We start from the raw sequence: 24,469 nt of genomic DNA, 5'->3' as shown, positions 1-24,469 counted from the left end.
GTCTCACAATTATTTTACAGTCTGTCTTCCAGACCAGACGAAGCATGAGGCCCAACACAGAGTTGGTGTTTAATCAATGTATTGCCTCAATGGATGTCTTTGCTTTGCCCACATCCCAGAAAAAAAGAAAGATATCAGCTTCTGTTTGAGCCACAGATGCCTAGGAAAAAGAAGGACTAGAGCAATGTGTGCTTAGATTGTCTTCTTCCAAGCAGACCTCAAGCCAAGGGGACCCCAGCTCAATACCATGTTTTTGTAATCTGCGAGAAATGTGTGAATTTCATTTAGCATCATACAACAAATAAATACTGGGCACTTACTACATGTCAGACCCTGTCTGGACACTGGAGATACAATGGTGTAGACTATCAAGACAAACACTTGTATCCGGAGCTTACACTTAGTGGGAGCAGACGATAAAACACCAATTACCCATATCTGTGTGAGCACAAATCACACGTTGACATGTGCAATCCAGGGATCAAATTACAGTTGGATAGAGTAAGCTTGAGTGGCTGCTTTGTCCTGGAAGACCAGGAAGTGGAGGTGACATCTACACTGAGCCCCAAATGCTGAACAGGAGACAGTCACGTGCACAAGAGTAAAGGTTCAGAGGTGGAAGGAGGGGCCAGCAGTAAGTGCTGGTGATAAGAGCTCAGCTTCTCCAAACAAATCCACCTGTGAGGTCACAACTTGATGAGAACAAGGGGAGCAGGGAAGAGAGAAGTTTAAGGAAGAGGTCAAGGGTTAGCTTCTGCTGGTATGAAAGTGGGTAAGGAGATTGTACCTTATTCTACATCTGACCAGAGCTGGTGCAGGCATTGAGTGGGGAAGCCATAGCCAGTGAGTTATGTTTCCAAATGATCATCCTACCTGATACATAGACAATGAACTGTGAGACACCAAAGGTCACCACAAGGTGACTCAGTAGTTCAGGGACTTGTCCAGGATGGTTGAAACGAAGATACCCAGTTAGAGAGAGTTGGGTTAGGTTTTAAGAGTCTCCTCAACAGGACTCAGTGATGGATCTTAAGGAAGGGATGAGGTGTCAAAGGTAACATGCGGATGTTCGATTTGAACACCTAGCTAAACAGTTACGAGCCAGTGCAGGCAGGGTCCAGTTCCTGGAAGGTTGGATTGAGAAAATGCAGGATAGCCAGGTCAGAAGTGGAGGCAAAACTGCACTTTCTGAAATCTCATTTGTAATTTTGTCTTTTGGAACTAAAACTCATTTTTCTATTGACATGATAAAAGGTAGTAAGGACCCAGACCAACCCATAAATGCCAATTTAATCCACAATGCACTGACCATAGGACTAATGAGTCCACTGCCAAGGGACTGGTGCTTCCAAGGAAGAACATCTAGAGTTCCAGTGTGGAGTCCTGGGAACATAGTGTTAAAGAAAACCAGAGCCAGACAGATGTGAAAGAAGTGAAAGCAGATTTTATTCAGAAATTACTGCAATAAAAGAAAAGAGGCCTCAGTTTAGAACTGGGCTCAATTCCAGGTACATAATGGACAAATGGGGACTTATAGCCACAGAGCAGGGTGGTGGACAGTGGATGGAAAATTACTAAGAGGAAGAATCACAGGTAAGGGAAGATTCTGGCTAAACCAAATTGACAGGAATGCTGATGGCATGCCAGGGTGATCAGATATCACCTGGAGGATGGAGAAGGATGAGGGAATTTGATCAGATATTGAGGGTGTTCAGATATTGAGGGTGGGAGGTTCTGTCTAAACTGACTTAGCAGGAGTTTTGCTAAAATTGGGCAATGCAAAGGCAGACACAGAAGTTCAAAGCTGAATTCTACTTGGGAAGGGTGTTCAGAGGAGCCTGGCTGAAGTTTAGTCAAGGACAGTCTTTTTCAATAGCTCGCTCTTGTGCAGAGCCCCCGTTCCCTCTGAGGCCTGGATACAGCAGGAGGGTGAGACTGGGACTCCAGAAGGCTGGTGGGGAGAGGCTGCTGCAAGAACTCAGCAAGAGGAAGTGACTGACTTGGCCAGGAGAATGCAGGTGATGTGCCTGGGCCTAAGGATGGGGTCTGAGGGAAGGAAAATACACAGGTGATTTTTCTCCTTACCCACTGTAAGATGATGTTCCCCCTTTGCAGACATGAAATACTAAAAGGTGAAAATTGTACAGAGATTTTTTTAATGGTGTCAGTGCAAAGTGATCTAATCTTTTGGAGAAAAAATCGTAACATTTTTCAATATTCACAAAAATGTTAGTACACTGTGATCTAGTAAATTTATAGTTTACTAGAAATCTACACCAAGGAAATAGTGTAAAGAAAAGAAGAGTAGCAGTCATTTACTAATTTCTTTTTTGTTTTGTTTTTCTCTCTTTCATTTTTTTTAATAGAGGTATAATTGATATATAACATTCTATTGGTTTTAGGTGTATGACCTAATGATGTGATACGTGTATGCATTGTGAAATGATTACCACGATAAGTCTAGTTACCATTCGCCAACATACAAAGTTAACTTTTAGGATTCACTCTCTTGCCAACTTTCAAGTATGCTCTGCAATATTATTGATTATAGTCAACATGCTGTAAATTACATCACCCTGACTTATTTATTTTATAACTGGGAGTTTGTACCTCTTGACCCCCTTCACCCTTTCCTTCCATTCCTCAAACCCCCTTCCCTCTGGCAACCACCCACTCATTTCTTTATTCAACAAATTTTTATTAAACCAGGCTCTGGTCTATGCTCCAGAGAGATGGCAGAGAACAACAACAATTTTCTGATTTATTGAGATTCTATTCCCATGCAGGATAAGCAAATATGTAAATAAATAAGTAACCTGTACACTATGTTAGGTGGTGATAAGATTTTTGGAGAAAGTAAAGAAGGACTTCCCATTCAGTAAGATGGAATAGCCACATCCATCTTCCCTCTTAAAATTAAAAACCCTGGACAAAACACAATAGCAAGCATTGGGAGATTCTGAAAGGCGGAAAAAGAAAATAAACTGCCCAGGGACCACAGGGCTTGAGGTGTGCCATGGCAGCAAGTTCCCTGGGTTTTCTTATTGCAGACTTTATATCCCACACAGAGAATTATAGAAGCCTCCAATCTGGACTGCCAACAGACACAGACAAAAAAGCTCCAAGAAAAACCTGTTCTTCTGGAACATGCATTTACCATTTAACTAAGCAATTATACTCTTGGACATTTGTCCCAGAGAAATGAAAACTTACATTCACACAGAAACCTCAAACAAATGGTTAGTGCAGCTTTATTGTGAATAGTAAAAAACTAAAAACAACCTAGATGTCTGTCAATGAGTTAAATAAACTCTAGGACACCCATACATTGGGCTCTAAGTCAGCAGTAAAAGGAACAAACTATTGATACAATTAGGATAAATGTCCAAGGAATTATGTTGAAATAAATAGCCAATTCAAAAAGATAGCCTGCTATATGATTCCATTTATATAACATTCTTGAAATGACAAAATTATAGAAATGGAGAACAGATTAGTGGTTTTTAGGGGTCAGAGATGGGGTGAAATGATGTGGGGTGAAATGAGATGGGGAGATGAGTGTGGCTATAAAAATGTGACACGGGGGACTCTTGGGGTGATGGAAATAATTCTGTACCTTGTCTGTGTTAATGTCAATATTCTGGTTGTGACATTGTACTGCAGTTGTGCAAATTTTTACCATTGGGGGAAACTGGGTAAATAGTATATGGAATTTCCCCATATTATTTCTTACAATTTATTGTGAGTTTACAATTGCCTCAAAATGAAAAGTTTAAAAAAGGAAAGGGGGATAGTGAATGTTAGGACAAAGTGGAGACAAAATGCCTCATGGAGCAAGTGACACTTGAGCAAAACCACGAAGGAGGAGAGGGATCCAACCTGGAAATTATTTGGGGAAGAGCATCCCAAGAAGAGGAAAAAAAAGAGTAAATTCTTGTTTATCAAAAAATAAAGAGGGGATAGTATCTGCAGAATGGTGGGCTAGGAAGCTCCAAGCTCTCATTCTTCCAAGAAATATTAAAAACACAACTAGAGACTGTCTGAAACAACTTGATACAAGCTCTGGAAAATAGTCAACGCTTTACACACTATGAAAACACCCAATCAAGAAAAAAAAAACACGCTTATTCACACCTGCCCCACCCCCTTCTCAGCATGGCAGTGGCCTTGGTTTTGAGAAGGTGGAAGCTCAGTTTCCAGTCCCCTTCTTCCATCAGAACTGGAGGGAGCAGAGCAGATGTTACTTGCCATCTACTGTGTATAACTCTTCTAACCAGTCTGGGGATACTTGAAGGACTGCTGTCAGGTGCTCATTTGTTTTGCATAACTCAGAATCCAGGCAGGAAAAGTGTCAGGAGTTGCTCATAAAACTACAAGATGGATGTACAATATACTACCTAAGGCATATAGAAGAAGCTGGAGTGAGACTTTTTGGGAAATTAAAGTATTCAAAAGCAGTCATATGTATGGCAGAATTTAGAAAGCCATTCACATGCACAGGACTTTTCTCAGAAAAGTCCTGAGAAAACCTTAAGCTTTCACGTGGATTGATCCTTAAGCTAAGCGATATAGGCATGCAAAGACTGGAAGAGGTGGCTGTTGTTCTCTCTCTCTCTCCCTCTGTGTGTGTGTCTTTCTCTCTCTCTCTGTTTTTTCTTGTTGTTGTTTCTTAGTTTCAATTCCTGTCATTAAAGGAAATCTCTGTCAAACATTAGTTGAGCATGAGTTAAAGGAACAGAGAGTTCAGTGATCACACACATCAAGGAATAGTTTTTGCATAATAGTTTGAAAAATTCTCAAAACAGACTAACATAACCTTCAACAATACAAATATCAAACCTTGGAGAAAGAAGATAATGTGATTTCCAAAGTTACTGCATTATAACAGTCACATGGCAAGCTTTGAAAAAAGAAATTACAAGGCATAATATGAAACAGGAAAGCACTGCTCATTCTAATGAACAAATTAGGTTGAAAGAAATCATTCCTGAGTAAGCCCAAAACATCAAACTTACTACACAAAGACTTTAAAACAAATGTTTTAAATATGCTCAAAGTGCTAAGGAAAAACACAAACAAAGAACTGAAGGAAATCAGCTGTTATCTGAAAGGAGAAAATGTTAGTTTTCCCTTGATGCATGGAAGAGGCCTTCAGGCCTGACAGTTAAGACACTGCCATCTACTTGGTGACATCTAAATATGGTTAAAAAATAAATTTAAAAAGAATGAAAGGGGGCTTCCCTGGTGGTGCAGTGGTTGAGAGTCCGCCTGCCGATGCAGGGGACACGGGTTTGTGCCCCGGTCCGGGAAGATCCCACATGCCGCGGAGCAGCTGGGCCCGTGAGCCATGGCCGCCGAGCCTGCATGTCCAGAGCCTGTGCTCTGCAACAGGAGAGGCCACAACAGTGAGAGGCCCGCATACCGCAAAAAAAAAAAAAAAAAAAAAAAAAAAAAGAATGGAAGGAAATCAGGAAAATGATGTATAAACAAAATGAGAAAACCAACAAAAGATGGAAATTATAAAAAGGAACTGAACAGAAATTATGGAGCTAAAAAGTACAGTAACTAAAATAAAAAAATTAACTAGAGGGGTTCAAAATCAGATTTGAACAGACAGAAGAAAGGTTTAGTGAACTTGAAGATAGACAATTAAAATTATCAAGTCTCAAGAACAAATAAATAAGTAAATAAATAAATAAAGAATGAAGAAAACTGATGACGGTACTTATAGGACAACATCAAGCAGACCAAAATATGTATTATGAGATTTCCAGTGGGGGGTAGACAAAAATGAACAAAAAAATAGACAGAAAAATGACAGAAAACATTAACAAAATGTGATAGTACGTTCTTACCTATTAATAATTACTTTAAATGTAAACTGATTAAACTCACCAATCAAAAAGCACAGAGTACCCAAATGGATTTAAAAAAAAAAATACACAGGATCCAACCATATTTGTCTACAAGAGACTCATCTTACATTTAAAGGCACACATAAGCTGAAAATGAATAGATGGAAACAAGTATTTCATGCAAATAGTAACACAAAGGAAGGAGGAGTAACTATACTAATAATAGATAAAATAAACTTTAAGTCTAAAAGTGTCATAAGACACAAAGAAGGTCATTACATAATACCAAAGGAGTAAATTCAAGAGGGAGATATAACATTTATAAATATACACACTCAACATCAGAAGACTTAATAATATAAAGCAAATATTGATATATCTAAAGACAGAAAGAGACTTCAATACCCCACTTTCAATAATAGATAAATTATTCAGACAGAAGATCAGTAAGGAATCAGTGAACTTGAATCCTATAGACCAAATGAACCTAACAGACATTTACAGAACTTTCCACCCAACAGCAGAAGAATACACATTATTCTAAAGCACATTTATAACATTCTCCCGTAGAGATCACATGGTAGGCCACAAAACAAGCCTTAACATATTTAAGATCATATCAAGTACATTTTTTACCACAATGTGATTTCTTAATTTATTCGTTCTTTGAGTGTGTTGTTTAATTTCCACATATCTGTGAATTTTCCCATTTTCCTTATGTTACTGATTTCTACTTTCATTCTGTTGAGATCAAAAAAATAGTATGAATTCAATCTTCAAAAATTTTCTTCAACTTTATAGTGGTACAAATGACAGATTAAAATGTATATAATTAAGGTGTACAATTGATGTTTTTACATACATATATGTTGTTACCACAATGAAATTTATTAACTTATCCATCACATCACATAGTTACCTTTTCCTGATGAGAATACTTAAATCTACCCTCTTACCAAATTTCAAGTATACAATACAGTAGTGTTAACTATTGTCACCATACTGTACATTAGACCTCCAGAACTTATTCACCTTGCATAACTGAAAATTTGTAATCTTTGACCAACATTACCCCACTTCCCTTTCCCCCCAAGACCCTGGAAACCACTATTCTACCCTCTGATTTTATGAGTTTGACTGTTTTATTTGACTATAGATTCCATGTATAAGTGGCATCATGCAGTATATTTCTTTCTGTGGCTTGCTAGTTCACTTAGCATAATGTCTTCTAGCTCTATTCTTGTTGGGACAATTGACATGATTTCCTCCCTTTTAGGCTTAATAATTCATATATGTATATATATATATATATACACACACACACACACACACACACACACACACACACACACACATTCTTTATCCATTCATCCATTGGTCAACATTTAGTTTGTCTCCATATCTTGGCTATTGCGAATAATGTTGCAGTAAACATGTAGGGCAGATATCTCTTGTATCAGGTGATTCTAATTTCCATTCCTTTGGCTATATACCCAGAAATGGGATTTCTGGATCATATGCAATCCTATTTTTAATTTTTTGAGGAACCCCATATTGTTTTCCATAATGGCTGAACCAATTTCCATTTCCCACCAATAGTGTATAAAGGTTCCCTTTCTCCCACATTCTCACCAATGCTTGTTAATCTTTCATCTTTTGATAATGACATTTCTAACAGGTGTAAGATGATATCATATTGTGGTTTTGATTTGTATTTCTTTGACGATTAGTGATGTTGAACATCATTTTATATACATCTTGGCCATTTGCATGTCTTCCTGAAGAAACTGGTTGATATTCTAGTCCATTGCTCTTTTTTAAAATTGGGTTATTTGGGATTTTTTTTTTTTTTTTTTTTTTTTGCTTTTGAATTGAAGGAGTTCCTTATATGTTTTGGATATTAACCCCTTATCATATATATAGCTTTCAAATATTTTCTCCCATTCCATAGGTTGCCTTTTCACTCCATTGTTTCCTTTTCTGTGCAAAAGCTTTTTAGTTTGATGTAATCTCACATGTCTATTTTTACTTTTTTTCCTGTGCTTTTGACGTCATATCCAAAAAAATCATTGCTCAGGCTAATGTCAAGATTTTTCCCCATGTTCTCTTCTAGTAGTTCTATGGTTTCAAGTTTTGTGTTTGTCTTTAATCAATTATGAGTTGATTTTTGTGTATGGTATGAAATAAGGGTCCAATTTCATTCTTCTGCATGTGAATACCAAGTTTTCCCAACACCATTTATTGAAGAGATTATTCGTTCCCCATTTTGTGTTCTTAGTACCCTTTTTGAATATCAGATATTAACAAAACTAAGATAATTTTTGAAAAGACAAACAAAATCAACAAACCCTTAGCTGAAATAAGAAAAAAAGAGAAAACACTCAAATAAATATAATTAGAAATGAAAGAGGAGATATTACAATATCCATTATTTCAAGTGGGATATTGAAATCCCTTACTATTATTGTATTGCTGTCTATTCCTCACTTCAGATCTCTTAATATTTGCTTTATATATTTAAGTACTCTGATACTGGGTGTATATATATTTATAATTGTTACGTCTTCCTAATGAAGTGACCCTTTATCATTATGTAATAACTTTTTTTGTCTCTTGTGACAGTTTTTAACTCAAAGTCTATTTTATCTGATGTAGGTATAGCTATCTATAATTTCTTGTGTTACCGTTGGCATAAAGCATCTTTTTCCACTCATTTACTTTCAGCCTTGTGTGTCCTTAACTCTAAAATGTATCTCTGATAGATGACATATTGGTTAGATCTTGTTTTTTTTTAAATCCATTTAGCCACTCTGTCATTTGATTGGGAAATTTAATCCATTTATATTTAAAATAATTATTGGTAAATAAGGACTTACTATTTCCATTTTGTTAATTTTTTTGTCTGTTTTTGCACCTCTTTTGTTCCTCCCTTGTTTTCTTTTCTTGGCATTTTACATTATTTTACATCCTCCATTCTTCAGTCTTGTCACTTGATCACCACAAGATGACTGTCACAGCTCTAATTATCACAATCTCACATAAACATCTCCAAAGGTTGAAAAAATAAGATTTGGAAAAGGAGCTCTTCTTGCATTCCTCTCCTGTTTCATCAGGGAGGAAAAAATTTTCTAGAAATCCTCCAATAGATTTCTCCTTGGATTCCACTTTCCAGAACTGTGTCACATGGACATCTTTAGCTGTAAAGAAAGCTAGGAAAGTTAATACCTGTTATTTTCCGATAAATTAATATCTGACATTTCCAATGTGAACTATGGGAAGTGTCCAGAAAAGAAAGCAGTTGCTCTTACATATCTGTGAGTTCCTAACCCACAGATATAATCAGTCACAGATGAAAAATATTCACCAAAAAGAAGTTCCAGAAAGTTCCTGAAAGCAAAACATGAATTTGCTGCATGCTGACAATTATTTACATTGTATTTACCAGTTACATGGCATTTACATTGTTTTAGGTACTATAAATAATCTAGAGATAATTCAAAGCATATAGAAGGATATATGTAGGTTATACGCAAATTGTATGTCATTTTATATAAGGGACTTGAGCATCCTCGGATTTTGGTATCTGTGCTGGGTTCTAGAAGCAATCCCTCATGGATACCAAGGGACAACTGTAGTAACTGAGTCTAACAGACCAACCCAGTATTTGGCAATATTCATTAAGATAGATTTGAGACAGGGGTTTGCAGAATTTTAGGACTTCCCCCTAAGACTTTCCCAAGTTTCCTCAGTGTAATAAGTAAAAACTAAGACATTGGTTTCCAGATGATACTTTGAATTTAAGAACCATGGCCAGAAGCATAACCATGTATATAATTATGAGTCTAATATTAGAGTAGAAAGGAGTGGGAAGCAATATCAGCCCCAATTTTCCAGAAGTAGAAAAATTTTTAATTAAAATAAGACAAATTCTCAAGCTTATATGGAATCAAAGTTTATAAAATGTAAAATATTAGTAATGGTTTTATGCATTAGACAACATAAAATTTAAAAAATTATGTCTATATGAAATTAGTTTGAAAGTCTTATAATCACTTTGAAACACATCATACTTTCAACACAGTACCTCTATGTTGGTATAGCTGGTATTTTCACCACTTACATTTATGAACTCGTTTTTCCTATCGACACTCATTCACAACTATGCATGTTACTAAACAAATTTAATATCTTTGTAATTGATTAACTATTTGTTTAGTTAATGTACATTCTCAGAAAGACCTCCACAGTAACAACTTTGATCTGCAGAATTGACTTTGTAAATGAGGGTTAGATTCTAAAAACTAATCATGGTCCTAGCCAGAGAAATTAGCCAAGGAAAGAAATAAAAGACATCCAAATCAGAAAGTGAGAAGTAGAATTATCTCTGTTTGCAGATGATAGGATCTTATGTGTAGAAAACTTTAAAGACTGCACAAAAAATCTGTTAAAACTAATAACTGAATTCTGTAAAGTCACAGGATACAAAATTAACATTCAAAAAACAGTTGCAGTTCTGTACATTAAAAATGAACTATCAGAAAAAGAAATTAAAAAAAATATTGGAGTAGAGTTGATTTACATTTTTTGTTGCTTTTTGCTGTACAGCAAAGTGAATCAGTTATACATATACATATATCCACTCTTTTTTAGATTCTTTTCCTATATAGGTCATTACAGCATATTGAGTAAAGTTCCCTGTGCTATACAGTAGGTACTCATTAGCTATCTATTTTATATGTAGTAGTGTGTATATGTCAATTCCAATCTCCCAATTTATTCCTTCTTCCCCTCTCCCCCCAATAACCATAAGATTGTTTTCTACATCTGTAACTCTATTTCTGTTTTATAAATAAGTTCATTTGTACCATTTTTTTTAGATTCCACATATAAGTGATATCACATGACATTTGTTCTTCTCTGTCTGACTTACTTCACTCAGTATGACAATCTCTAGGTTCATCCATGTCACTGCAAAAAAATATGGAATGCTTCATGAATTTGCATGTCATCCTTGCTCAGGGGTCATGCTAATCCTCTCTGTATTGTTCCAATTTTAGTATATGTGCAGACAAAGTGAGCATCAGAAAAGGAAATTAAAGAAACAATCCCATCTATGATAGCATCAAAAAGAATGGAGTATGTGAAAGACTTGTATACTGACATCTACATCACTAATGAATGAAGTCAGTGAAGACACATACAAATGGAAAGATATCCTGTATTCATTGAATGGAAGAATTAATATTGTTAAAATGTACATACTACCCAAAATAACTTAGAGTCAATGTAATGCCTATCAAAATCACAACGGTATTTTTGCAAAAACAGGAAAGAACATCCTAAAATTCATATTGAACCAAAAAGGACTTCAAATGTTGCAAAAGAAAAGCAAAGCTAGAGGTAATACACTTCCTGATTTCAATGTCTTACAAGTCTATGGCAATTTAAAAATGTGGTATTGACATAAAGATAGACATATAGACCAATAGAGAAGGATAGAAAGCCCAGAAATAACCCCTCCCCCATGTATATATAGTCAACTGATCTTTGACAAGGGTGCCAAAAATACAGAATGGGGACAAGGTAGTCTTTTCAACAAATGATGGTGGGAAAACTGGATATCAACTTGCAAAATAATGAAATTATACTCTTACTTTCCACCATACACAAAAATAAACTCAAAATGGATTAAGCACTAAAATGTAAGACTGAAACTATAAAACTCTTAGGGAAAACATAAGTGAAAACTTGATTGGTCTTGACAATGATTTCATGCATATGACACCAAAAACACAAGCAACTGAAGAAAAAATGAGTAAGTGGGACTGAAATCTAAAAGCTTCTGTACAGCAAAGGAAATATTTAAAATAGTGGAGAGGGAACAGAGTGTAAGCAACCTACAGAATGGGAGAAATTATTTGCAAACCACAGACCTGATAAGGAGTTAATATTCAAAATGTATAAGGAGCTCCTTCAGCTCAACAGAAAAAAATTCCCAAATAACTGAATTCAAAAAGGAACAAAGGACTTGAATATCAGTTTCTCCAAGGAGACATATAATAGCTAACAGGTATACAAAATGATTGCTCAACATCACTAATCATCTGATAAGGAGTTAATATTCAAAATGTATAAGGAGCTCCTTCAGCTCAACAGAAAAAAATTCCCAAATAACTGAATTCAAAAAGGAACAAAGGACTTGAATATCAGTTTCTCCAAGGAGACATATAATAGCTAACAGGTATACAAAATGATTGCTCAACATCACTAATCATCAGGGAAATGGAAATTTAAATCACAATTAGATATTACCTCACACTATTAAGATGTTAGTATGGCTATTATTTTTATTGTGTTGGCAAGGATGTGAAGAAATTGAAACTCTTGTACATGGTTAGTGGGAAATGGTATGTACAGCCACTATGGAAAACAGCATGGAGGTTTCTCAAAAAATTAAAAATAGAAATACCATATAAACCAGCACTCCTACTTCTGGGTTTTTATCCGAAAGAACTTATATCAGGATCTCAAAGAGGCATTTGAACTCCCATATTTATTGCAGCATTACTCACAATAGCCAAAATGTGGAAACAACCTAAATTTCCATTAATGGATGAGTTGATATAGAAAATGTGGTATGTGTGTGTATATATATATATATATATATATATATATATATATATATATATATATATATAAAAATATTATTCAACCTTTAAAAAGGAGGAAATCCTGCCATATGCAACAACAGAGATGAACTTTGAGAACAATATAAGTTAAACAAGTCAATCACAGAATGACAAATACTGCATGATACCACTTATATGAGGTGTATAAAATAGTTAAACACAGAGAAGCAGAGAGTAGAATAGTGGTGGTCAGGAATTGGGGGTAGGGAAATATTGGGAATTGTTATTCAATGGATATAAAGTTTGAGTTAGTTGATATGATAAGTTTAGAGAGCTGCCACATAGCATTTTGCTTAAAGTTAACATTAGCGTATGCTAATTTGTTAAGAGGGTAGATCTCCTGTCAAGTGGACACTTGATATTCACAGAAGTAGAAGAAGAAGACGAGAAAGAAGAAGAAGAAGAAGAAGAACAAGAACAAGAACAAGAAGAACAAGAAAGAAGAAGAAGAAGAAGAAGAAGAGGAGGAGGAGGAGGAGGAAGAAGAAGAAGAAGAAGAAGAAGAAGAAGAAGAAGAAGAAGAAGAAGAAGAAGAAGAAGAAGAAGAAGAAGAAGGAAAAGGAGGAGGAGAAGGGAGAGGAGAGGGAGGGGGAGGAGGGGAGGGAGAGGAGAGGAGGGGGAGGGGGAGGGAAGAAGGGGAGGAGGGGGAAGGGGAGGAGGGGAAGGAGAAGAGGCTGAGCAAATTCCAACATAATAAATCCAAAGAAACTAATATCAAGATAAATTCTAGTCTAACCTCTGAAAACTAAAGCAAAGAAAAAAAAAGTTGAAACCAGTGAAAGAGAATGACATATTGCCTATAGGGGAAAAACCATTTGTATGACAGATAATTTCTCATCAGAAAACATGGAGACCACAGAGAAATAGCTCAACATTTTCAAGTCCAGGTGGCAGTGGGGGGTGAGAGGTGGAATGCTGCCAACCCAGAATTTTATATCTAGAAAAATATTTTTTTTAAGAATGGAGGGGAAATCAAGACATTCTCAGATGAAGAAAAAGTAAGCAATTGTGTTGCCAGCCAACATAACCTAAAAGAATGGCTAAAGAAGGTTCTTTCAACAGAAAGTAAATAATAAAATAAGGAATCTTGAAGCATTAGAAAGAAAGATCAATGAAAAAAGTAAGAAATATGGGTAAATACCACAAACTTTCCTCCTCCTCTTAAGTTTTCTAAATTATGTTTGATGGTTGGAGTAAAAACTACAACACTCTGATATTGTTCTCAATACACGTGGAGGAAATTTTTAGGACAAGTGTATTCTAAATAGGGAAATACTAGAAATGTGTAAAATAAAAGAAAGTTTTTATCCTTTACTTGAACTAGTAAAATTTTGAAGACATCAGACTATGAAAATATGTGTATGTATAATGAAATACCTAAAGCTACCACACAAAAAGCTATACAAAGAGATACACTCAAAAGAAACATGGTAGTTATATCAAAATGAAAGTCTAAAAATATTCAAGTAACCCACAGGAAGGCAGAAAAAGGAAAAGAAAGAAATGAAAATGAGAGAACAAACAAAACAAAAAATAATAGCTAACTTAAGCCCAAACATATTGATAATTACATTAAATGCAAGTGCTCTAAATACACAAATTAAAGGTGGAGATTGGTAGAGTATATAAAATTCATGACACCCAAAATATTCTGTCTATAAGAAAATCACTTCAAATATATTGATATGGGTAGGTTGAAAGTAAAATGATGGAAAATATATGCCATACTGCATGGAAACATATCAAAAGAAGGGAAGAATTGCTGTAATAACATCAGATGAAGGAAACCTCAGCACAAAGAAAATTACCAGAGACGAACATTACATAATGTTAAAAGGGTCAACTTACGAAAAAGACATAGCAATCCTAAATATGTATGCATCAAATAAGAGAGTTTCAAAATCTGTGAAGAACAACTGGTAGAAATAAAGGAGGAACAGACAAATCCACACTTACAATTGGAGACTTCAACACTTCTCTCTCAAAATCGGTAGGACAACTAGGAAAATAGTTGGCACATATATAGAAGAACTTGATATCATCAACTAAAGACTCTATTCAACATTTTAATCATTTTTCAGTGAACACTTCATTGGCATTAAGTTGTTGGCATTCACGTTGTTGTGAAAACATCCATCTCCAGAGCTTTTTCATCATCCCATCCTGAAACTCTTGTATCCATTAAGTAAAAACTCCCCACTCCCCCCTACTTTCTGTCTCCAAAAAAAAAGAAACTCCATATACATTACCAGTCACTACTCATTTTTCCTCAACTTTCCAGTCCTAGGCTTTCTGTCTCTATAGAAATGCCTATTCTGGATATTTTATGTAAGTGGAATCATACACTATATAGCCTTCTGTGACTGACTTCTTTCACTTAAAATAATGTTTTCAAGGTTCATCTATGTTGCAGCAGGTAGCAATATTTTATTCATATTCTGATTATTTATTGAAAATGTGTAAAAATATAATTAATATTTGAATATTGATCTTGTATCCTGACACCTTGATGAACTCATTTATTGGCTCTAATGTTGTTTAATGGATTTCTTAGAGTTTTCTGCATACAAGATCATGTCATCTGCAAATATAGTTTCCAATCTGGATTTTTCTTGCCTAAATGTCCTGGCTAGAAACTCCGAGAAAACGTTAAATAGAATGGGTGGGAACAGAAATCCTTGTCTTGTTTCTGATATTACAGGGAACGTATTCAGTCTTTTACCATTAAGTATGATGTTAACTGTGTGATTTTCAATGATACATTTTAACAGATTGAGGAAGTTACCTTTTATTCCTAATTTGTTGAGAGTTTTCATCATGTTGAGTATTGGATTTGTCATATTATTTTCTGTATCTATTGAGATGATCCTGTGGGGGTTTTATTTGTTTGTTTATTGTATTAATATGGTATGTTACATTAGCTGATTTTTTAATGTTAAACCAACTTTACATTCCTGGGATAAATTCCAGTGGGCTGTAGTGCATAAGCCTTTTATATATTGCTGGATTTAATTTGCTAATATTTTGTTGAAGGTTTTTGCATGTATATTCATGAGGAATACTAACCTGTAGTTTTCTTTTCTGATGATGTCTTTGTCAGGTTTTGGTATCAGGGTAATATGGCTTCATAGAATTAGCTCCCTCCACCTCTGTTTTCAGAAAGAATTTGTGAAAAGTTGATATTCTTCTTTAAATTCTTGGTAGAATTCACCAGTGAAGCTATCTGGGCCTGGGCTTTTCTTTGTGAGAAGTTTTTAGATTATTAACCCAAATCTTTACTTCTTATAGGTCGCTTCAGATTGCATATTTCTTCTTGAGTCAGTTTCTATAATTCGTGTCATTCTCGGAATTTGCCCACTTATTTTAGTCTAAGTTGTCTAATTTGTGGGAATACAGTTGCCTATCACATTTCCTTATAATACATTTTATTTCTATAAGATCATTCCTTATTTTAGTAATTTGCATGTTTCCTATTTCTTTCTTGGTCAGTCTTGTTAAAGGTCTGTCAATTCTATTGATCTTTTTGAAGAACTAACTTTTGGTTTTTAAAATTTTCACTATTGTTTTCCTTTTCTCTATTTCATTAATTCCCACTTATACCTGTATTTCCTTCTTTTTGCCTGTTTTAGGTTTATTTTGCTCTTCTTTTTTCAGTGTCTTATGGTGGTTGTTAAGTTATTGATTTGAGATCTTCTTATTTTCATGTGGGCTTTTACAGCAATAAATTTCCCTATAAGCACTACTTTAGATGCATCCTATAACTTTGGGCATGTTTTTCCTTCACTTTCATTTATCTCAAAGTGTTTTTAAAATTTTTCTTGTGATTTCTTCTTTGACCATTGTTTATTTAGGATGTGTTGCTTAATTTTCATGTTTGTGAATTTCTTAAATTCTTTCCTGTTATTGCATTCTAATTTCATCTCATTTTGGGCATAGGACTTTCTTTGTATGATTAATACTTTTACACTTATTGAGATGTGTATTTATGGCCTTGCATATGATCTATCCTAGATAATGTTCCTTGTATACTTGAAAAGATTATATATTGATATGATTGAATTTATGTCTGTTTGTTTACATTATGACTTCTATGTGTTTCATGTTTTCATTAGGAAAAAGTCTAATCCACCTTAATTGCTTTCTTTCCATTAAGTTAAAATTTTTAGAGTACGATTTTAATTACTTTAATGATTTTTTCACTATATATATATATATATTTTTTTAAGTATTTTTATTTATTTATTTTTGGCCGCACTGCATGGCATGGGGGATCTCAGTTCCCTGACCAGGGACTGAACCCATGCCCCCTGCAGTGCAAGTGTGGAGTCTTAACCACTGGACCAGCAGGGAATTCCCTCAGTATATGGTTGTAATTTATATTATTAATGGTTCTTCTGGGGATTACAATATACATCTTATCATAACCTACTTCAGATTTATATTAACTTAATTCTAGTGAAATATAGAAACCTTATTCTTGTGTACCTTTCTTCCTTCTTTTCTCATTTTGTGCTATCATTGTTATACACACTACATCTATATACAATGTTATAATTAATACAGTATATATGTCTTCTAAAGAAGCTCTGAGAAGAAAAGATGGCAAGAATGTATTTAAAGAGTTTGCTATATTAACCTTATTTGCCATTTCTGGGTCTCTTATTTTGTTCTTGTGGATTTGAATTACTCTCTGGCTTCATTTCCTTGACTCCAATAGAGCTGCTTCCATTCATTTCTTTTGTGCTGTAATTTTTAAAATATATTACATTTCTATATACTATATGCCCAATAATGCAATTATACAAACATTGCTTTTCATCAAATGTTGAAAGTTTTCAGTCATTATTTCTTTGAACATTTTTTTATTCTCCTTTCTTTCTCTCCTCTGATACATACATATTGGTGTGCTTAATGGGGTTCCATATTTCTCTGAGACTCTTTATTTCTCTTCCTTTTTTGTTCCCTCTCTTTTACAGATTACTTAATATCTATCAGTATATCTTCAAGTTCATTGATTCTTCTGCCATTTCAAATTTATTATTGAGTCCCTCTAGTGAATTTTTCATGTTCGTTCCAGAATTTACATTTAATTTTTTTCTAGTTTCTATCTCTCTATCTGATTTTGTGATCTCCTTTTTCTTTATTTGATGAGATAAAATTATCATACCGTTCTTTAATTCTTTTTTTTAAACATCTTTAGGGAGTATAAATGCTTTGTAACGTTGTGTTAGTTTCTGCTGTACAACAAAGTGAATCAGCTATATGTATACATATATCCTCATAGAGCCTCCCTCTTAAGCCTCCCTCCCACCCTCCCTATCCCACCACTCTAGGTGTCACAAAGCACCAAGTTGATCTCCCTGTGCTACGCAGCTGCTTCACACTAGCTAACTATTTTACATTTGGTAGTGTATCTATGTCAATGCTATTCTCTCACTTCATCCAATCTTCCACTTCCCCTTCCCCATGATCTCAAGTCCATTCTCTATGTCTGTGTCTTTATTCCTGTCCTGCCCCTAGGTTCATCAGAACAATTTTCATTTTTTAAGATTCCATATATATGTGTTAGCATACGGTATTTGTTTTTCTCTTTCTGACTTACTTCACTCTGTATGACAAGTCTAAGTCCATCCACCTCACTGCATAACTCAATTTCACTTCTTTCTATGGCTGAGTAATATTCCATTGAATATATATACCACATCTTCGTCATCCATTCATCTGTTGACGGACACTTATGTTGCCTCCATGTCCTGGCTATTGTAAATAGTGCTGCAATGAACATTGTGGTACATGTCTCTATTTTTATTAATTAATTTATTTATTTATATTTTTGGCTGCATTGGGTCTTCATTGCTGCATGCAGGCTTTATTTGTGGCGAGTAGGGGCTACTCTTGGTTGCGGTGCACAGCTTCTCATTGCAGTGGCTTCTCTTGTTGTGGATCATGAGCTCCCGGTGAGTGGGCTTCAGTAGTTGTGGCACATGGGCTCAGCAGTTTTGGCTCTTGGGCTCTAGAGTGCAGGCTCAGTAGTTGCGGCTCATGGGCTTAGTTGCTCTGTGGCAAGTGGCATCTTCCTGGACCAGGGCTCGAACCCATGTCCCCTGCATTGGCAGACAGATTCGTCACCACTGCGCCACCAGGGAAGCCCTCTTTTTGAATTATGGTTTTCTTAGGGTATATAGCCAGTAGTGGTGTTGCTGGCTTATATGGTAGTTCTGTTTTTAGTTTGTTAAGGGACCTCCATACTGTTCTCCATAGTAGCTGTATCAATTTACTTTCCCACCAATAGTGCAAGAGGGTTACTTTTTCTCCACACCATCTCCAGCATTTATTGTTTGTAGAATTTTTGATGATGGGCATTCTGACTGGTGTGAGGTGATACCTCATTGTGGTTTTCATGTGCATTTTTCTAATGATTAGTGATGCCGAGCATCATTTCATGTGTTGTTAGTAATCTGTATGTCTTCTTTGGAGAAATGTCTATTTAGGTTTTCTGCCCATTTTTTGATTGATTTTTTTTTTTTTTTTTTTGATAATGAGCTGCATTAGCTGCTTGTATATTTTGGAGATTAATCCTTTGTCAGTTGCTTCTTTTGCAAATTTTCCCTCCCATTCTGAGGGGTGTCTTTTCATCATATTTATGGTTTCCTTTGTTGTGCAAAAGCTTTTAAGTTTCCCATTTATTTTTTATAAAATAAAATGGGACCTTTTACTTTTAAGGTCCCATTTGTTTATTTTCATTTTTATGTCCATTTCTCTAGGAGGTGAGTCAAAAAGAATCTTGCTGTGATTTATGTCATAGAGTGTTCTGCCTATGTTTTCCTCTAAGAGTTTTATAGTGTACGACCTTACATTTAGGCCTTTAATCCATTTTGAGTTTAGTTTTGTGTATGATGTTAGGAATTGTTTTAATTTCATTCTTTTACATGTAGCTGTTCAGTTTTCCCAGCACCACTTATTGAAGAGGCTGTCTTTTCTCCACTGTATATTCTTGCCTTTTTTATCAAAGATAAGGTGACCATATGTGCGTGGGTTTATCTCTGGGCTTTCTATCCTGCTCCATTGATCTATATTTCTGTTTTTGTGCCAGTACCATATTGTCTTGATTACTGTAGCTTTGTCGTATAATCTGAATTCAGGGAGCCTGATTCCTCCAGCTTCGTTTTTCTCTCCCAAGATTGCTTTGGCTATGCAGGGTCTTTTGTGTTTCCATACAAATTGTGAATTTTTTTGTTCTAGTTCTGTGAAAAATGCCATTGGTAGTTTGATAGGGATTGCTTTGAATCTGTAGATTGCTTTGGGTAGTAGAGTCATTTTCAAAATGTTGATTCTTCCAATCCAAGAACATGGTATATCTCTCCATCTGTTTGTATCATCTTTAATTTCTTTCATCAGTGTCTTATAGTTTTCTGCATACAAGTCTTTTGTCTCCTTAGGTAGGTTTATTCCTAGGTATTTTACTCTTTTTGTTGCAGTGGTAAATGGGAGTATTTCCTTAATTTCTCTTTCAGATATTTCATCCTTAGTGTATAGGAATGCAAGAGATTTCTGTGCATTCATTTTGTATCCTGCTACTTTACCAAATTCATTGATTAGCTCTAATAGTTTTCTGGTAGCATCTTTAGGATTCTCGATGTATAGTGTCATGTCCTCTGCAAAGAGTGACAGTTTTACTTCTTCTTTTCTGGTTTGGATTCCTTTTATTTCTTTTTCTTCTCTGATTGCTGTGGCTAAAACTTCCAAAACTATGTTGAATAATAATGGTGAGAGTGGGCAACTTGTCTTGTTCCTGATCTTAGAGGGAGTAGTTTCAGTTTTTCACCACTGAGAAGGTTTGTTGGCTGTGGATTTGCTATATATGGACTTTATTATGTTGAGGTAAGTTCCCTCTATGCCTACTTTCTGGAGGGTTTTTATCATAAATGGGTGTTGACTTTTGTTGAAAGCTTTTTCTGTATCTATTGAGATTATCATATAGCATTTCTCCTTCAATTTGTTAATATGATGTATCCCATTGATTGATTTGCATATATGGAAGTATCCTTTCATTCCGGGGATAAACCCCACTTGATCATGGTGTATGATCCTTTTAATGTGCTGTTGGATTCTGTTTGCTATTATTTTGTTAAGGATTTTTGCATCTATGTTCATCAGTGATAATGGCTTGTAGTTATCTTTTTTTGTGACATCTTTGTCTGGTTTTGGGACTTCGGACCTTTATGATTTCTTTCCTTCTGCTAACTTTGTTTTTTTTGTTGTTGTTGTTCTTTCTCTAATTGCTTTATGAGTAAGGTTAGGTTGTATATTTGAGATTTTTCTTGTTTCTTGAGGTAGGATTGTATTGCTATAAACTTCCCTCTTACAACTACTTTTGCTGCATCCCATAGGTTTTGGGTTCTCATAGTTTCATTGTCATTTGTTTCTAGGTATTTTTTGATTTCCTCTTTGATTTCTTCAGTGATCTCTTGGTTATTTAGTAGCATATTGTTTAGCGTCTATGGGTTTGTATTTTTTACAGTTTTCTTTTTCCTGTAATTGATATCTAGTCTCATAGTGTTGTGGTTGGAAAAGATACTTGATACAATTTCATATTTCTTAAGTTTACCAAGGCTTGATCTGTGACCCAAGATCTGATCTACTCTGGAGAATGTTCCATGAGCACTTGAGAAGAAAGTGTATTCTCTAGTTTTTGGGTGGAATGTCCTATAAATATCAATGAAGTCCATCACATTTAATGTGTCATTTAAAGCTTGTGTTTCTTTATTTATTTTCATTTTGGATGATCTGTACCTTGGTGAAAGTGGGGTGTTAAAGTCCCCTACCATTATTGTGTTACTGTTGATTTCCCCTTCTATGACTGTTAGCATTTGCCTTAGGTATTGAGGTGCTCCTATGTTGGGTGCATAAATATTTACAATTGTTATATATTCTTATTGGATTGATCCCTTGATCATTATGTAGTGTCTTTCTTTGTCACTTGTAATATTCTTTATTTAAAGTCTGTTTTGTCTGGTATGAGAATTCGTAGTCCAGCTTTGTTTTGATTTCCATTTGCATGGAATATCTTTTTCCATCCCCTCAATTTCAGCCTGTATGTGTCCCTAGGTCTGAAGTGGGTCACTTGTAGACAGCATATATATGGGTCTTGTCTTTGTATCCATTCAACCAGTCTATGTCTTTTGGTTGGAGCATTTAATCCATTTGCATTTAAGGTAATTACCAATATGTATGTTCCTATTACCATTTTGTTAATTGTTTTGGGTTTGTTTTTGTAGGTCTTTTCCTTCTCTTGTATTTCCTGCCTAGAGAAGTTCCTTTAGCATTTGTTGTAAAGCTGGTTTGGTGGTTCTGAATTCTCTTAGCTTTTGCTTGTCTGTAAAGGTTTTAATTTCTCTGTCAAATCTGAATGAGATCCTTGCTGGGTAGAGTAATCTTGGTTGTAGAATTTTCTCCTTCATCACTTTAAATATGTCCAGCCCCTCCCTTCTGGCTTGCAGAGTTTCTGCTGGAATAACAGCTGTTAATCTTATGGAGATTCCCTTGTATGCTATTTGTTGCTTTTCCCTTGCTGTTCTTAATATTTTTTCTTTGTTTTAACTTTTGATAATTTGATTAATATGTGTCTTGGTGTGTTTCTCCTTGAATTTATCTTGTATGGGACTCTCTGTGCTTCCTGGACTTGATTGACTATTTCCTTTCCCATGTTAGGGAAGTTTTCATCTATAATCTCTTCAAGTATTTTCTCAGACCCTTTCTTTTTCTATTCTTCTTCTGGGACCCTTGTAATGCGAATGTTGGTGCATTTAATGTTCTCCCAGTGGTCATGAGAGTGTCCTTCATTCTTTTCATTCTTTTTTCTTTTTTCTGCTCTGCAGAGTTATTTCCACTATTTTATCTTCCAGGTAACTTATCCTTTCTTCTGCCTCAGTTATTCTGCTATGGATTCCTTCTAGAGAATTTTTAATTTCATTTATTGTGTTGTTCATCATTGTTTGTTTGCTCTTTAGTTCCTCTAGGTCCTTGTTAAACGTTTCTTGTATTTTCTCCATTCTATTTCCAGATTTTGGTTCATCTTTACTATCATTACTCTGAAATATTTTTCAGGTAGGCTGCCTATTTCCTCTTCATTTGTTTGGTCTGGTGTGTTTTTACCTTGCTCCTTCATCTGCTGCATATTTCTCTGTCTTCTCAGTAAGACCAACTTACTGTCTTTGGGGTCTCCTCTTTGTAGCCTGCAGGTTCATAGTCCCCATTGTTATTAGTGTCTTCCCCCAGTGGGTGAGGTTGGTTCAGTGGTTTGTGTAGGCTTCCTGGTGGAGGGGACTTGTGCCTGTGTCAGGTGGGTGGGGCTGGATCTTGTCCTTCTCGTAGGCAGGGCTGTATCCAGTGGGGCATTTTTGGGTGTCTGTGAACTTAGCATGACTTTAGGCAGCCTCTCTACTAATGGGTGAGGTTGTCTTCCTTTCTTTCTAGTTGCTTGGCATGGGAATCCAGCACTGGAGCTTGCTGGCCATTGGCTGGAGCTAGTCTGATTGTTCAGACAGAGATCTATGGGAGAGCTCTCACTGATTGATATTACGTGGGGCCAGGAGGTCTCTGGTGGTCCAATGTCCTGAACTAGGCTCTCCCACCTTGAGGCTCTGGCCTGACACCAGGCCAGAGCACCAAGACTCTGCCAGCCACACAGCTTGAAAGAAAAAGAAAGAAAGAAAAAAAAAGTGATAGAACTCAAACCAAATGGTGAAAGCAGATCTAAAAAGACAAAATCACCCAAAGAAACATACAAATACACACTCACAAAAAGAGAAAAAAGGAAAAATAATTTTAATTAAAAATGATAAAACATAAAAAAAAATTTAAAAAAAGAAGAGAGCAATCAAACCACTAAACAAATCCACCAATGATAACAAGCACTAAAAACTAAACTAAGATAAACATAAAACCCAGAAACAAATCAGGCACAGAAAGCAAACCCCAAGTCTACAGTTGCTTCCAAAATCTACTGCCTCAATTTTGGGAGCAGTTGTTGTGTATTCAGGTATTCCACAGACGAAGTGTTCGTCAAGTTGATTGTGCGGATTTAATCTGCTGCTCCTGAGGCTGCATGGAGAAATTTCCCTTTCTCTTTTTTTTCCGCACATTTCCTGGGGTTCAGCTTTGGTTCTGGCCCCGCCTCTGTGCTTAGGCCACCCTCAGGCATCTGCTCCTCTCCCAGAGAGGAGGGCGTTAAAGCAGCGCCTGACTAGGGCTGTCTTGCTTACTCATGCCAGGAAGAGGAAGGGATATTGTAGACATAATTGGAATGTGGGGCGAGCCTGTGGCAGCAGAGGCCAGTGTAACATTGCAACAGCTTGAGTCACGCCATGTGTTCTCCCAGGGAAGTTGTCCCTGGATCTTGGGACCTTGGCAGTAGAAGGCTGCACAGGCTCCCAGGGGGATGTGGATAGTGACCTGTGCTTGCACACAGGATTCTTGATGTTAGCAGTGGCACGATTAGCATTTCATGCCCGTCTTTGGGGTCTGAGCTGATAGCCATGGCTCATTCCCATTTCTGGAGCTTGCTTAGGCAGTGCTCTGCCTTCTCTGGGCACACAGAGCAGGAATCCCCTCTCCTCGCACATCCCAAAATGATGTTCTCTTGTCTCTTTGGTAGGTCCAGACTTTTTCCCTGACTTCCTCCTAGCTAACTGTGGTACACTAGCTCCCTTCAGGGTGTCTTCATGCAGCCAACCCCAGTCCTCTCCCTGGGGCCCTCCGAGGCCTGAGCCTCAGCTCCCAGCCCCCACCCACTCTGATGGGTGAGCAGACAAGCATCTCAGGTTGATGAGTGCAGGTCGGCACCGATCCTCTGTTTGGGAATCTCTCTACTTTGCCCTCTGAACCCCTGTTGCTGCACTCTCCTCCATGGCTCTGAAGCTTCTC

At 36.1% G+C, this 24,469-nt stretch overlaps 1 non-coding gene and 1 pseudogene across 1 annotated transcript; one reads left to right on the top strand and one right to left on the bottom strand.

Annotated features, from left to right (window-relative positions):
* Window positions 1–5,097: 5,097 nt before the first annotated feature.
* LOC117201661 (uncharacterized) lies at window positions 5,098–5,207 on the top strand (annotated as a pseudogene).
* A 5,622-nt stretch (window positions 5,208–10,829) lies between these two features.
* Window positions 10,830–10,934, bottom strand: LOC117201664 (U6 spliceosomal RNA). The gene has a single exon (XR_004483730.1). It is a non-coding gene; the product is annotated as a U6 spliceosomal RNA (small nuclear RNA).
* Between the last annotated feature and the right edge of the window lie 13,535 nt (window positions 10,935–24,469).

The sequence above is a fragment of the Orcinus orca genome, chromosome 6, assembly GCF_937001465.1.
Source record: "Orcinus orca chromosome 6, mOrcOrc1.1, whole genome shotgun sequence".
NCBI classification, from domain to species: Eukaryota; Metazoa; Chordata; class Mammalia; order Artiodactyla; family Delphinidae; genus Orcinus; species Orcinus orca.
Note: the sequence above shows the minus strand (reverse complement) of the source record. Positions and strands in the feature narration are given on the sequence as shown.